This window comes from Muntiacus reevesi, chromosome 13 (genome assembly GCF_963930625.1).
Source record: "Muntiacus reevesi chromosome 13, mMunRee1.1, whole genome shotgun sequence".
NCBI classification, from domain to species: Eukaryota; Metazoa; Chordata; class Mammalia; order Artiodactyla; family Cervidae; genus Muntiacus; species Muntiacus reevesi.
The window spans coordinates 52,720,340-52,734,299 of NC_089261.1; the positions used below are offsets into that span (position 1 = coordinate 52,720,340).

The window sequence follows — 13,960 nt, forward strand, 5'->3', positions numbered from 1 at the left end:
AGCAAGTGTCTTTTAATTTCATGGTTGCAGTTACTCACTGTCCACAGTGATTTTGGAGCCAAGAAATGACATCTGTCACTGCTTCCAATTTTTCTTCTTCTATTTGCCATGACGTGATGGGACCGGACGCCATGTTCTTAGTTTTTTGAATGTTGAGTTTCAAGCCAGCTTTTTCACTCTCCTCTTTCACCTTCATCAAGAAGCTCTTTAGTTCCTCTTCACTTTCTGCCATAAGAGTATTATCATCTGCATACTGAAGTTGTTGGTATTTTCCCAGCAATCTTTTTTTTTTTTCTCATTTGTAATTTTAATGAAGTGTTGCTATTCATTTTTAAAGTCTTTCCTCATAAGCACCAAATTTTAATATCTATATCAATTTGGAGGGGAAAGAAACTCCATGAAGAACTCCCCTCCAGAAGAAAACAATGATGTGCACTCCTCCAAACGACCAAATTCAAAGTCTACCAAAATGAAAACAAAACAAAACAAAACAAAAGCCCACACAGAAAAACAGAAACAAAAACAAGAATCACATTCTAGGGGTTCAGTGCATTTAGCAGCCTTCACTGTGCTGTCTAATCATCCTAGTTCATCAAAATATACATTTTTTCCATTTGATTTTTTAAATTAAAAAAATAATTAAAATGAGGAAACGTGAAGGAATTCACAATCAATTGCCTGACTTGTTTCGATTTCACGCACAGCATAGAAAGGTCAGGAAGGCTATTTGCAGCACACGTGACTCGGGGACACTGATTTTCAAGGTTTAGCTTTTTTCCAAAACAAATTACAAGTAGGAAGGGACACAGACGATCTCCTTCGAGAATTCCACAGGACAATACAGGCTCCCCAGCTTCATACAGTGACAGGGCTTCTGTCAAATCATTAATCGCATAATCAAACTCTCTCCCTTCTTTGGCGTACCTCTTCAGTACTGGAATACAGTCTTCTGTTAGAACCTGATAGCGGTCTCCTTTAAGATTGTCTAAGGCATCACCACACGTTTTCGCATGTGTTTCTTACATCCGTCAATCACCATTTGGTCAATCTCTACCACAGTCGCCATCCTTGGTTTCAGTTTGACCATTTCACACAATGTGCCCCCATCTCCACCTCCCAGAATCAGTACATCTTTGCCACTGCCCATGATGGCCCGGGTATACGCCAAGTCACTTTCCGCCAAATTAGCATCCCCACTGAGGATGCGAACATTCCCAAACTGCTTTGAGTGTAAAATGTTAATGTTCTGGTCAGGTGAGCCTTCATCATACACCACTTTGTCTATGTCGCACTCAGCCAGGCGGCCATCTGCCCTGGGCCGATATCTGTCGATGGCCCCTCCTCCAGCTATGGGTGGCGATCGGTTTACCCGCTCGGTACTGTCCTGACTCAATTCTTTCATTCTTTCTTCTCCTTTGTTCAAAAGACTATCGACTTCTTTGCCTTGTGCATCGCCGTCGTAACTCTGAAGATCCAGCAACACCAATCCACGCGGGTAAATTCTCAAACTGGCAAAGCTGCCTTTTTGTTTACGGACGTCGCCAAATAGCCATGGTCCTGCCAGGTGTGCGCTGACTCCGTCATCCCCTGCTCCTGGAAAACGGACTGGAGGCCTTGCAGAATGGTCTCACCATCAGCTTTGGCGCCGAGCATGAAGTCGAGGGTGCTGTGCCGTGCTGCTGCCACAGTGAGGCGAAGCCCTGGGCCATGCCTGGGGGGGTCGGCCGGGGACACTGGGGGGCCGCGCGGCGTGTCAGGCTGCGGCCGGCGGGGAGTGCGCCGCGCCGGGGAGCTCCCGGCGATCTTGATTGCAGCTTGTAAATCATTCAGCCTGGCATTTTGCATGATGTACTCTGCATAGATGTTAAATAAGCAGGGTGACAATATACAGCCTTGTCATACTCCTTTCCCAATCTTGAACCAGTCAGTTGTTCCATGTCTGGTTCTGTTGCTTCTTGACCCATAATACAGCTTTCTCAGAAGATGGGTAAAGTGGCCTGGTATTTCCATCTCTTTAAGAATTTTCTGCAGTTTATTGGAATCCACATAGTCAAAGGCTTTAGTGTAGTCAATGAAGCAGAAATAGATGTTTTTCTGAAACTCCCTTGCTTTTCCATGATCCAATGAATATTGGCAATTTGATCTCTGGTTCCTCTGCCTTTTCTAAACTCAGCTTGTACGTCTGGAAGTTTTTGGTTCACATACTCCTGAAAGCAGCAGAGCATAACCTTGCTAGCATGTGAAATGAGCGCAGTTGTAGAGTAGTTTGAACATTCTCTGGTATTGCCTTTCTTTGGGATTGGAATGAAAGCAATTTTAATACATATATATTTATTTTGATTCTTGATGTATTTGAATTTATTTCTACATCCTTTTTGTTTATGTTTACCTTACTTTTTCTGAGCTGTTTTTTTTTGCCCTTTGTTGGATTTTTTTTTAATTAAGTTTTGTTCAGAGTTTTAAAATTCCATTTTTCTCTCTTTATTTGGAATGGGTACACTCTATATTTGTTCTTTTTAGTTGTTTTCTTGTACCTCTAACTTAACAAAATGTAAACAGTATATTAACCCTTCTCCTAAACAAAACAATGATCTTAGAATCATTTTAACTCCACTGACTACTCTTCCAACACCTACACGCTATTATTATTCAAGATACTAGTTCTGTCCATTTTTTAAACCTCACAGATCACACGTTTTTTAGACAGTGTTTAGTCTGGTGTGCTGCTGTCCATGGGGTGGCAAGAGTGGACACGACTGAGCAACTGAACTGAACTAGATTGACAAGTTTGTTTACCTTTGATTCACTCTCAGTTCTGTCTTGCATCTCAGACTATTCTAGTATAATTCCCTTGTAAAAATTTTTTTTAAGTTCTCACTTTATGCCAGGCTTTGTTCTAATTGCTATTTTCTACTAACTCATTCAATTCTTATAGCAAGTCCATGAGGTATGTACTGTTACTGGCAACATTTTACAAATGAGAAAACTGAAGCACAGAGGTGTTAACTCACTTGCCTAATGTCCCACAACTAGCAAATGGCTGAACAGGGCCTCACACCAGTCAATGTCCAAAGTAAATATTCTTAACCTGTTTGAAACACTGTTTCCCTTGTATCATTTAGGATTCCAAGTTAATGAGGTCTCTGAGGTAAACTCTCAGTTCTCCTTTATCTTAAATATTTCTTTTTTACTCTTGTTCTTGAACAATAGTTTGGGTGAGTACACAATTCTAGCTGACCTATTTTCTTTCAGCACTTGAGAGCTATTATCCCATTAATTTTTGGCTTCCATTAATGCTGAGAAATCCACTGTCATTTTAATTGTTCTTCTGCTAGTGGTCTGTCCTTTGGCTGCTTTTAAGGTCTTAAGAGTTCTTCATTCGTTTACTATGTGTCATTATGCATTTCTTTTTATTTACCCTGCTTTGGTTATGTTGTGATTCTTAAAACAGCAGGTACCTGTTTTCATCCTTTCTGCAAAAGATAAATATGTATATATTTATTAGATATATATTATAATATTCTATATTGCATGATATTTTATATAAATATTTAATTAAGTTAATAAATATTAAATATTTACTAACTATTAAATTTTTTTTTTTTTTCAGTGGGTTTTGTCATACATTGATATGAATCAGCCATAGAGTTACACATATTCCCCATCCCGGTCCCCCATCCCACCTCCCTCTCCACCCGATTCCTCTGGGTCTTCCCAGCCCACCAGGCCCGAGCACTTGACTCACGCCTCCCACCTGGGCTGGTGATCTCTTTCACCACAGATAATATACATGCTGTTCTTTCGAAACATCCCACCCTCCCCTTCTCCCACAGAGTTCAAAAGTCTGTTCTGTACTTCTGCGTCTCTTCTTCTGCCCTGCATATAGGGCCATCGTTACCATCTTTCTAAATTCCGTATATATGTGTTAGTATGCTGTAATGTTCTTTATCTTTCTGGGTAATCTCATTAGGACACTAGTAACCAGTGAAGACAGAGGGCAGGGGTTGACTGACAGGAGGCCTGAGGAAACTCTCTGGGGTGATGAATATGTTGTTTTTTGATATGATTTTGCGTTATAGCTATATACGTGTGTGTGTGTGTGACTCGCCCAGTTGTGTCCGACTCTTTGTGACCCCATGGACTGTAGCCCTCCAGGCTCTTCTATCCATGAAATTCTCCAGGCAAGAATATTGGAGTGGGTTGCCATTTCCTGCTCCAAGTTATAACTGTATATGCACTTATAAAAACTCAGTGAGTGATGCATTTAAGATGTGTGCATTTTACTATATGTAAAATTTACCTAGGGGGAAAAAAAAGGACTGTAGAACAATATTGAACACTAGTTAACGGAAACACTGAAGTTTTTAGGGATGAGGTCTGCAACTTACTCTAAAATGCACCAGGAAAAAAACCAACCAAGCAAAAACACACTGATGGATGGGGAAAAGAATGAATGTGTGCATGCATGCTCAGTCATGTCTGACTTTTTGCAACTGCATGGACTATAGTCCACCAGACTCTTCTGTCCTTGGAATTTTCCAGGCAAGAATACTGGAGTGGGTTGCCATTTCCTACTCCAGGAGATCTTCCTGACCCAGGTTTCAAACTGGTGTCTCTTGCATCTCTTCCATTGGCAGGCAGATTATTTAAATGATATAGCAAATGTAACAAAATATTAATTAGAATTTAGGTTGTATATATGAGTGTTAACTCCACAATTCTTTTAACTTTTCTGTATGTTTGAAAAGTTTTGTAAAATGTTAGGGGAGACTACTGCCTCTTCTTTATTCTACTCTATTTTTCTGAGACTACTGTTATATGACTGACCCTTTCATCCTAGCCTCCATTTCTTAATTATCTCTTTCATATTTTTAGTTATTTTAATATTTTATATTTTAGTGAAGTTTCATATTCTGGTTATTTTTAGTTGGGCAAGAATCCCTTAGAAGAAATGGAGCAGCCATCATAGTCAACAAAAAAGTCCAAAATGCAGTACTTGGATGCAATCTCAGAAATGACAGAATGATCTCTGTTCATTTCCAAGGCAAACCATTCAATATTACTGTAATCCAAGTTTATGCCCCGACTAGTAATGGTGAAGAAGCTGAAGTTAAATGGTTTTATCAAAACCTCAAGACCTTCTAGAACTAATACCCGCAAAATTTGTCCTTTTCATTATAGGGGACTGGAATCCAAAAGTAGGAAGTCAAGAAATACCTGGAGTAACAGGCAAATTTGGCCTTGGAGTACAGAATGAAGCAGGGCAAAGGCTAGTAGAGTTTTGCCAAGAGAACACACTGGTCATAGCAAACACCCTCTTCCAACAACACAAGAGAAGACTCTACACATGGATATCACCAGATGGTCAATACCAAAATCAAATTATGTCCTTTAAAAAAAAAATAGTTGGAGGATAATTGCTTTACAGTTGGTTTCTGCAGTCCAGCAACGTGAAGATCCCTCACTTTTTTAAACATTTGGAACATAGATATTCTATACTTTATCAGTTCTACTACTATGGCCTTTGGAGTTATATGTCTATTAAATATTATTTCTGCATATACTCACTCGTAAAAGGTTGGCTTCTTGGTTCTTGTAGTTCTTTGATTGTAAGCTATTCTGGGTGGTTTTTTTTTTTTTTTTTTTTTTGCCATGCCACTTGGCTTTAGGATCTTGGTTCCTCAACCAGGGTTAGAACCTGGGGACTCGGCAGTAAAAGAGTGGCGTCTTAAACCGCTGGACTGCCAGAAAATCCCCTTCACCTTATTTCTTGACCTTAATTTTGGGAGTTCTCTTAACCTAAACTGGGGATGTTTTCTTTCAGAAAGTTTTGCTTCTTTTTCTGCTCATAGCCAGGGAGCAATACAGACTTGAAATGAATTCAGTTCCCTTAGAGAATCCTGTTTCAGTAGGGACTCTCATGCTTGGCTTTCCACCTGGCAGCTGGGCCAGGGCAGTGTATCAGCACCGCAGCTGATATCAGCCTAGGTCCTCATATCTACTTGCTGATTAGCCTGGGCTGAGCCTGGGTGGTGGTAGAAGAGACTCCTTAGGACTTTCTTAACCTCTTGAGAATAACAAACCATGTCTTAGGCAGATTATACCCATTCTACAGGAGGAGAACCCCTCTAAGAACCTCACCAGCCATGCTTCTAGAAGAAAATATTTGACGTTCTTTGTTAGTAAAGGATGTATTCAACTCCTAATTTATCAAAGATTTTTAAATTAAAAATGGGTTTAAAATTTAATATCAAATGCCTTTTCAGCATCTGTAGAGAAGATATAAGCTTTTTCTTCTTTAACCAGTAGTATTAAGAACTGTTTTATCTCCTAGATTCATTGCCTGTTCTAAAACTGGAACTATGCTCTTTACATATTTTTCCTTTGCCAGTTGGCACAGTGTTAAGCTATGGCAGTAGAGAGTGCTGGAAAGAATTTTCCTTCTTAATTCTTGCTTGCTTTGTTGGTGGGCACTTGGACCACACATAGCTTCTCTTGCGCCCCTCCTCTTGCAGTGCCTGCAGCTTTTCCTTTCCCAGCTCCTGCAGTCTCGGGGGCTTCCTAGTGCCTGGCTCCTGCACTACAAGTGTGTCCCCAAGCACCAGGCCCCTGCAGTATGGGCAATTTCTCCAGCACGCATTAGCTCCCCCAGACCCCCCACCTTCAGACTATTTTGGAGCAGAGTGGCTCCCACAAGACTCCTACCCATGAACAGCTTTCTCTGGTACCCCAGAGGGTACATTTTCAATAAATTCCAGAAGGTGGATTTCCAGTATGCCTCACTGGTACAGAACCAAAGCAAACTGCTTGTCAGTTGACAAGTCATGGCCTTGTCCTCTATGGGCTTCCCTGGTGGCTCAGTGGTAAAGAGTCTGCTTCTAATGCAGGAGATATGGGTTTGATCCCTGGGTCAGGAAGATCCCCTGGAGAAAGAAATGGCAGCCCACTCCAGGATCTTTGCCTGGGAAATCCCACAGACAGAGGAGACTGGTGGGCTACAGTCCATGCAGTCGCAAAAGAGTTTTTAGCAACTAAACAACTTAGTAACTAAACAACACCTCAACAACTTGTCCTCTTGCAAGGTCTGGATCTCAGCCTGGAGTTGGGGCATGGCCCAGGTGTACCATGAGGAATCTATCTTAGCCCTAAGGGTAGTAATTAATTCTTTTATCTAATATTCTATAATATTTAGGGTTCTCTTTACTTTCTACTAGCGAACCCGTTGTTATTCCAGTCTCATCATAGTTATAATTCTCTATATTAAACTTTGCATGGTCAAATTACAGTGGTTTCTGTTTCCTGATTGGACCTTGACTGATACTTTCAGTCATTTCTAAATTTACTGAAAACTTTAAAAAATATCTCCCAGTTTATGGGGTATCTTGGTGGAAGATTCCATATGCGTTTTGAAATAAATATGTACTCTTGCCATTGTTTGGTGTAGAATTCTATAAATGTTAATTAGGTCAAAGTGGTTGATAAATTGTTTGAGTCTTCCATATCATTGCTGATTTTTTAAATTAACTTATCAAAAACTGTGAGGTAAATGTTGAAATGTGTTATAATTGTGGATTTGTCTGTTTCTCTTTTCTGTTGTCAGTTTTTAATTCATGTAATTTGAAACTTTGTTACTATACCTTCTTGATGAATTGACTCTTTTATTATTATGAAACATCTGTCTTTATCCCTGGTCTTGAGGATAGGCCAAATTCTTTTTCCTAAAATCTACTTTGTCTGACAATAATATAGGTAACCCAGCTTTATTCTATTTGCACATCTTTTATCATTTTACTTTGAACTTACCTGTGTCTTTATGTTGATGATGCCTTTTTTGTAAGAAGTACATCATATTTTGTAAATAGTACATAATTGGACCTTGCTTTTTTTATTTGGAGAGGTTTGTCTTTTTAATTGCATGGTTTAGAACACTTACAATGAATTTAATTATTGATATAGTTGATATTTGTTTTCTATTTGTCCAATCTACATTTTAAATTTTCTTCTCTTTTCTTAGCTTCCTTTTTGAGTAATATGTAGAATATTCCATTTAATTACTCTTGACTGCCTTAGCTCTGCTTCTTTCATCATTTCTGTTGTTGTTCTAAGTTTTACAATATGCATCTTTAACTCATCATAGTCTACTTTTATTAATCATACTATAATACATATTATAATATATATATGTATACTTCTGTTTTTCCCTCTCATTCTTTGTGATATTATGGGCATATAACTTTTTCTACATGTTATACTCCCATAGTATACCGCTATTATTTTTGCTTTAAACAGTCAACTCTGAAAGAAATTTTAAAACTAGAAAGGAGTCTTTTAAAATTTATCCAGATATTTACCATTTCTGGTGCTTTTCATCCCTTTGTGTAGTTCTGCATTTCCACCTGATATCATTTGCCTTTGATCTCAAGAATTTCCTTTAATATTTTACATAGCATAAGGTCTGTTGTGACATATTCTTTTGGCTTTGATTTGATAATGTCCTTATTTTACCTTAAGTTTTGAAAGAAAAGTTTGCTCCATAAAAAAATTCTAGATTGACTTTTTATTTCTTTTAGCACTTTAGAGATACTGTCTTGTTTTTTCTGTTTCTGATATATAGTGACAAGTCTTTGTTCTTATGTATTTATCGTTTTCTTTTTTTCTGGCCGCTTTTATGAGATTCTCTTCTCACTGGTTTTCAGCAATTGATCATAAAGTGCTTTGATGTTTTCTTTTGTTTATCCTACTTTGGGTTCTTGGAGCTTCTTAGATCAATGATAGTATAGTTTTCATCAAATTTGGAAATATTTGTGTCATTATTTTTTCAAATACTGCCCTCTCTCAGGGGTACTCCAATTACCTGTATATTGAAGTGAAAGTGAAAGTCACTCAGTCGTGTCCAACTCTTTGTGACCCCAAGATTATACAGTGCATGGAATTCTTCAGGCCAGAATACTGGAATGGGTAGCCTTTCCCTTCTGCAGGGGATCTTCCCAACCCAAGAATTGAACCCAGGTCTCACACATTGCAGGCATATTCTTACCAGCTGAGCCACAAGGGAAGCCCAAGAGTACTGGAGTGGGTAGCCTATCCCTTCTCCAGAGGATCTTCCTAACCCAGGAATCAAACTGGGGTGTCCTGCCTTGCAGGTGGATTCTTTACCAATTGGGCTACCAGGGAAGCCCTGTATATTAGAGCACGTCATACTGTTCCCCATGAAACTGAAACTCTTGCCTTTTTAATTATGTGTTATTGTTTTTTTTTTTTTAATTGTGCTATAGTTTGAATAGCTTCTATTGTTGGCTTCAAGTTCACCAATCTTCTACAGTATCTAATTTGCTGTTAAGGTTCTACAGTGATTTAAAATTTTTTTCATATATTGTATTTTTCATCTCCAGAAGTTGAATTTCATTCTTCCACATATCTTCCATTTTTAACAGAATGTTCATATTTAATTGTAAACTCGATTATATTCATATAGCTTTTTAAATGTCTTATTGCTAACTCTGTGATCTCTGTCATCTCTGGTTCTGTCAACTGATTTTTCTCTTGGTTATGGGTCAGACTTTTCTGAAGCTTCACATCTAGTGATTTTTTCGTATACTGATCATTGTAAACAGTATATTGCTGATTGTCTTGTGTGTATGTATGTAAGTATTGAGTCTTGTTTTGGCAGGAAGTTATTTATAGATCAGTTTGATCCTTTCAAGGCTTCTTTTTAAATGTTACTAGGTTACGTCTAGAGTAGCTTTTAATCTAGGGCTAATGTAGCCCTACTACTAACGTATAAGCTTTCAGGTGTCTCTATTTAATTCCTCAGTGTTCAGTGAGGTATTTACTCCAACTGGTAACTCTGAAGTCATCCAGTCCTTTATGAGCTCTGGGAACTTTTCCATTTATAGCTCCCTGGTAATTGTTCTTTTCTTGGTAGTTGATCTTTGCTTGGCCTTGCAGAGTATTACTCTACACATACTTATTTAGCATGTGTAGTCACAAGCAGTCAGCCCAAGACTCAAGATTTCTGTAAATCTTCTTGGAGTAAAGAAGATTCCTTTTTCTCCAGTATTCTGTCAAGCAAATTCCACAAATTGCATCTTTTCGATATCCTTAGCCACATGTATTGGACCTGCAGGTTATGTGGTAGGTGCTCAACAAAATATTTTTATGAATACATGGACTTGTATTCTTTCATATTGAAAGTTTCCTTTATCAGAGTATATCTCCTTTTTCATTTATTTTTCTTGACTGCACTGGGTCTTCATTGTGGTGCACAGGCTTCTCTAGTTGTGGCATGCGGGCTTAGTTGACCTGTAGCATGTGAGATATTAGTTTCCCAACTAGGGATTGAAACTGAGTCTTCTGCATTGGAAGGTCAATTCTTAACCACAAGACTACCAGGGAAGTCCCTCCTTTTTCATTTCTAACATTCTCTCACCTGTGTTAAAATCTTTGCTACTTTTATTTTGCCATATTTACTTTATTGAACATATCAAATAACCAGCTCTTTCCTTTTATGATCTGTTCTGTATTTCTGGATTCTAATTCACTGCTGTCTATTATTATTATTTTGCCTGCTGTGCCTTAAAACTTTGTGTTTTTCTCATTTAAGATAAGAGGCAGTGTAATGTAGTGATCAAAGGACTGGGTTTGGTTATTGACTTTATCACTTATTAGCTGAGTGAACTTCAGGAAAACACTTAACTCTCCGAGCCTCAGATTCTTTATTGATAAAAAGGGAGAATGTTATTTGCTTCATACGGGTTAATTTTTATAGAACACAACAATGTCTGACACATTAAGGACTATATAAGTGATAGGTAAACCATATCTTTATTATGATTTTACTAATATTTACTAATATGACTTACTAATATTTTTCTATATTGGTTAGTATTAAAACATTGATCTGCGATTTTCCTTTATGTACTACTTCAGCTGAATCCTTACGTTGTTTTATTGTTCTCATTGTCATTACTTTCTAAACAGTTTGTATATCAGCGATTGTGATTTTCCTCCTTGAACCAGAATTAGATTTTTCTCTTAGCTTCCAAGTATAGTAGATAAATTTTCTTTTTTCTTTCTACTTAAAGAAAAAAGAAAGAATAGTTTGTTTTTATTGCTTTGGTATCAGACAGTATAACTTAAAATTGAGATTTTTCTGTGTAATTATTTAGAAATAAATGTTTATAAATGTGGACATTAAAAAACTACATCTTCAAGGTAGAAAGTTTAATTTTAAATCTCCTAATTACTTAGATCATCTTCAGAATTATTGGTTGCCTTTGTTATATCAAATACAGGGAATGCTATATAATCAAACATTCTAAAGGTGAGGAGGGAGAAGGGGAATGAAATCAAGGAAACAGTAAAGACCACCATGACTGCATCTTGCATATCTCCAATACTTTTAAGTCTTGCTTACTCATAATTTGAGTTTATTATCAAGAAGAATGGCACTGCCACAGGCACACTCACCTTTAACTTAGCTCCTTATCTGCCTCCACACTTGAACACATCTAGAATTTCTAGTGTTCTCCCCTGCCCCAACCACAAGCACAGTGGAGCTATATAGTTAAATTTCATAAATCCTCAATGATCCTATTTATGAATATCTAACTTGAAGAATTCTGAAACTCAGTAAATTTACCTATAAAATGTTGATGGTAATTTGCTACTTAGATGCTAAAACTAAAATCCTTGTTATTTATAATGTAGTAGCTCTCATAAACCTGGAGAAGGAAATGGCAATCCACTCCAGTATTCTTGCCTGGAAAATCCCATGGACTGAGGATCCTGGTGGGCTAGTCCATGGGGTCGTGAATAATTGGACAGGACTGAGCGACTTCACTCATTCACTCATCTCTCATAAAATATTTGGGGATACCTATTAACCAGTGATTTGGTAATCTGGTGGAGTCCAAGACCAAAGCTATACTTCTCTGGGGAACTGGAATTCTGTCTTTAAGGGAGAGATGATTCCTGCTGTCAAATGGGATGGACAGGAAACCAGAATTAGCAGAAAAGCCCTTATATAGGCCAGTGATTCTCAGTGAAAGTGGGAAAGGGACATAATATCCCTCAGGGGCATTTGGCAATGTCTAGAGTTGATTTGGGTTGTTACAAGTAGGGGTGTGGTACTACTGGCAGGAAGTGGGTAGAAGCCAGGTATGCTACTAAACGTCTTCTAATGCCCAGGACAGCTGCCCACAACAAGGAGTTATCTGGCTTACTGACAAATACTGCATGGTATCACTTACATGTGGAATCCAACAAATAATACAACTGACTGTATATCCAAAACAGAAACAGACTCACAGATATAGAAAACAAATCTGTGGTTACCAAAAGATAGAGGGAAGAGAGGAGGCACAAGTTAGGGACAAACTACTATGTTTATAAAATAAACAGGATATACTGTATAGCACAGTGAATTATAGCCATTATCTTGTAATAACCTATAATAGAGTTTAATCTGCAAAAGTACTGAATCACTATGCTATATTCTTGAAACTAACATAATACTATAAATCAACCATACTTCAAAAAATTTACAAAAAAACAATTATCTGGCACAAAATGTCAGTAGTGCCAATAGAGGCAAGCAGGTAAACTCTCTCTTGTCCTCTGTACTCAGGTCTGAACTTAAAAAAGAGTGAAGTTTTCTAGGAGCTACTCCTTGGTTAAGACCAGTTAAAAAATGGCCTCTGCCAGAGGGTGGATGCATCTCTTAATAAATAAAAGTTGACCATAAGTAGTTGTATTTTGTACATAAGATTACCCTTATTTTGTTTTTCATATCCAGCTTTTTTTCTATTAGAAGAATACTTTTTAAATAAGCCTCCTTTCCCTAAACTATGTATAATATTCCAGTTATACCGCTAAAGGATCCAAATTCAGTCTCTTCTCAGCTGTGTAGTAAAATATGAAGGAAAGGAAGGGTCACATGCTTATACTTTCAGGCCAAGTGGTAGCGGTAGCAAGCAGTGAAAAACTCCAAGAACAAATGAATTCTCAGAAAACAGGGCTGCATAATCCATCCACTCTTCCCAACAGTAGCATCTTCTTCAAGAGTCAAACCTGGAGGTTCTGGGATTATTCAATAAAAAAAGAGTGACATACACTTTACTCACATAAGCAATCTCTCAAACTGCAGGCTGGAAATACAAAACTCTTTGTAACAATGTCAAGGGTCTACAGTGATTTTTCCATCTAAGTGGTGCTGAACTGTGTATAGCTGGTAAAGGGTGCAAACTGACAATGTTTACACAAGAAATTTCTCACTCAACTCATTTATTCATCATTTGCTGAGTAACAATGAGCTCTCCATCCATAGTCAAGAGCTGACAATCTAGTTGGAAGGCACAACACGTAACCATGAAACAAACAGCGAAGACAGTATTGCCGAGACCAAAGAGCAATACCCCAAAAGTGTACCAGATTTAGAATAAATCAAGAACATTCTGAGCTGAAGTAATCAGGAGTAGCTTCTCAGAGATGAGACTTCTGAACTAGGATATGAAATGTGAACAGGATCTAAAGAAACAGACAAGAAAAAGACCAAGCCAAAAAAATCAGAATACAAAAAAAAAACGGAGCAAGGGTCTTGTGGTGCAAAGACACTGATGCTTTTTCACCGTCCTTTAAAGTTACCTGATTATCCAGCTTTGAATTCTTCAACTGTTTTTTGTTATTAAATCTTCAGATGCTAACCTTTAAATGGGATAAGTGGAGTAGATCAGAGGCATATTTCCAAGGTTCTCTAGTAGTCTCTGGGATTTATCTTTATGGAACTTAAGTCACAATTAGGATTTTCCAGGCCATGTTCTGGTTTCTATAACAGGAAACTGAGTAAATGTAATTTACTCACCTGGTACACACGTTCAACCAGGTGTGTAACCTTCTTCCCCCTGGCTAACATAACTTGGTATATCAGTAACTGTATAAAGTTTTTCTACCGCAACAGAAA

At 37.9% G+C, this 13,960-nt stretch overlaps 1 pseudogene; it reads right to left on the reverse strand.

Moving 5' to 3' along the window:
* Positions 1 to 300: 300 nt before the first annotated feature.
* On the reverse strand, positions 301 to 1,845 carry LOC136145489 (spermine synthase pseudogene; annotated as a pseudogene).
* Between the last annotated feature and the right edge of the window lie 12,115 nt (positions 1,846 to 13,960).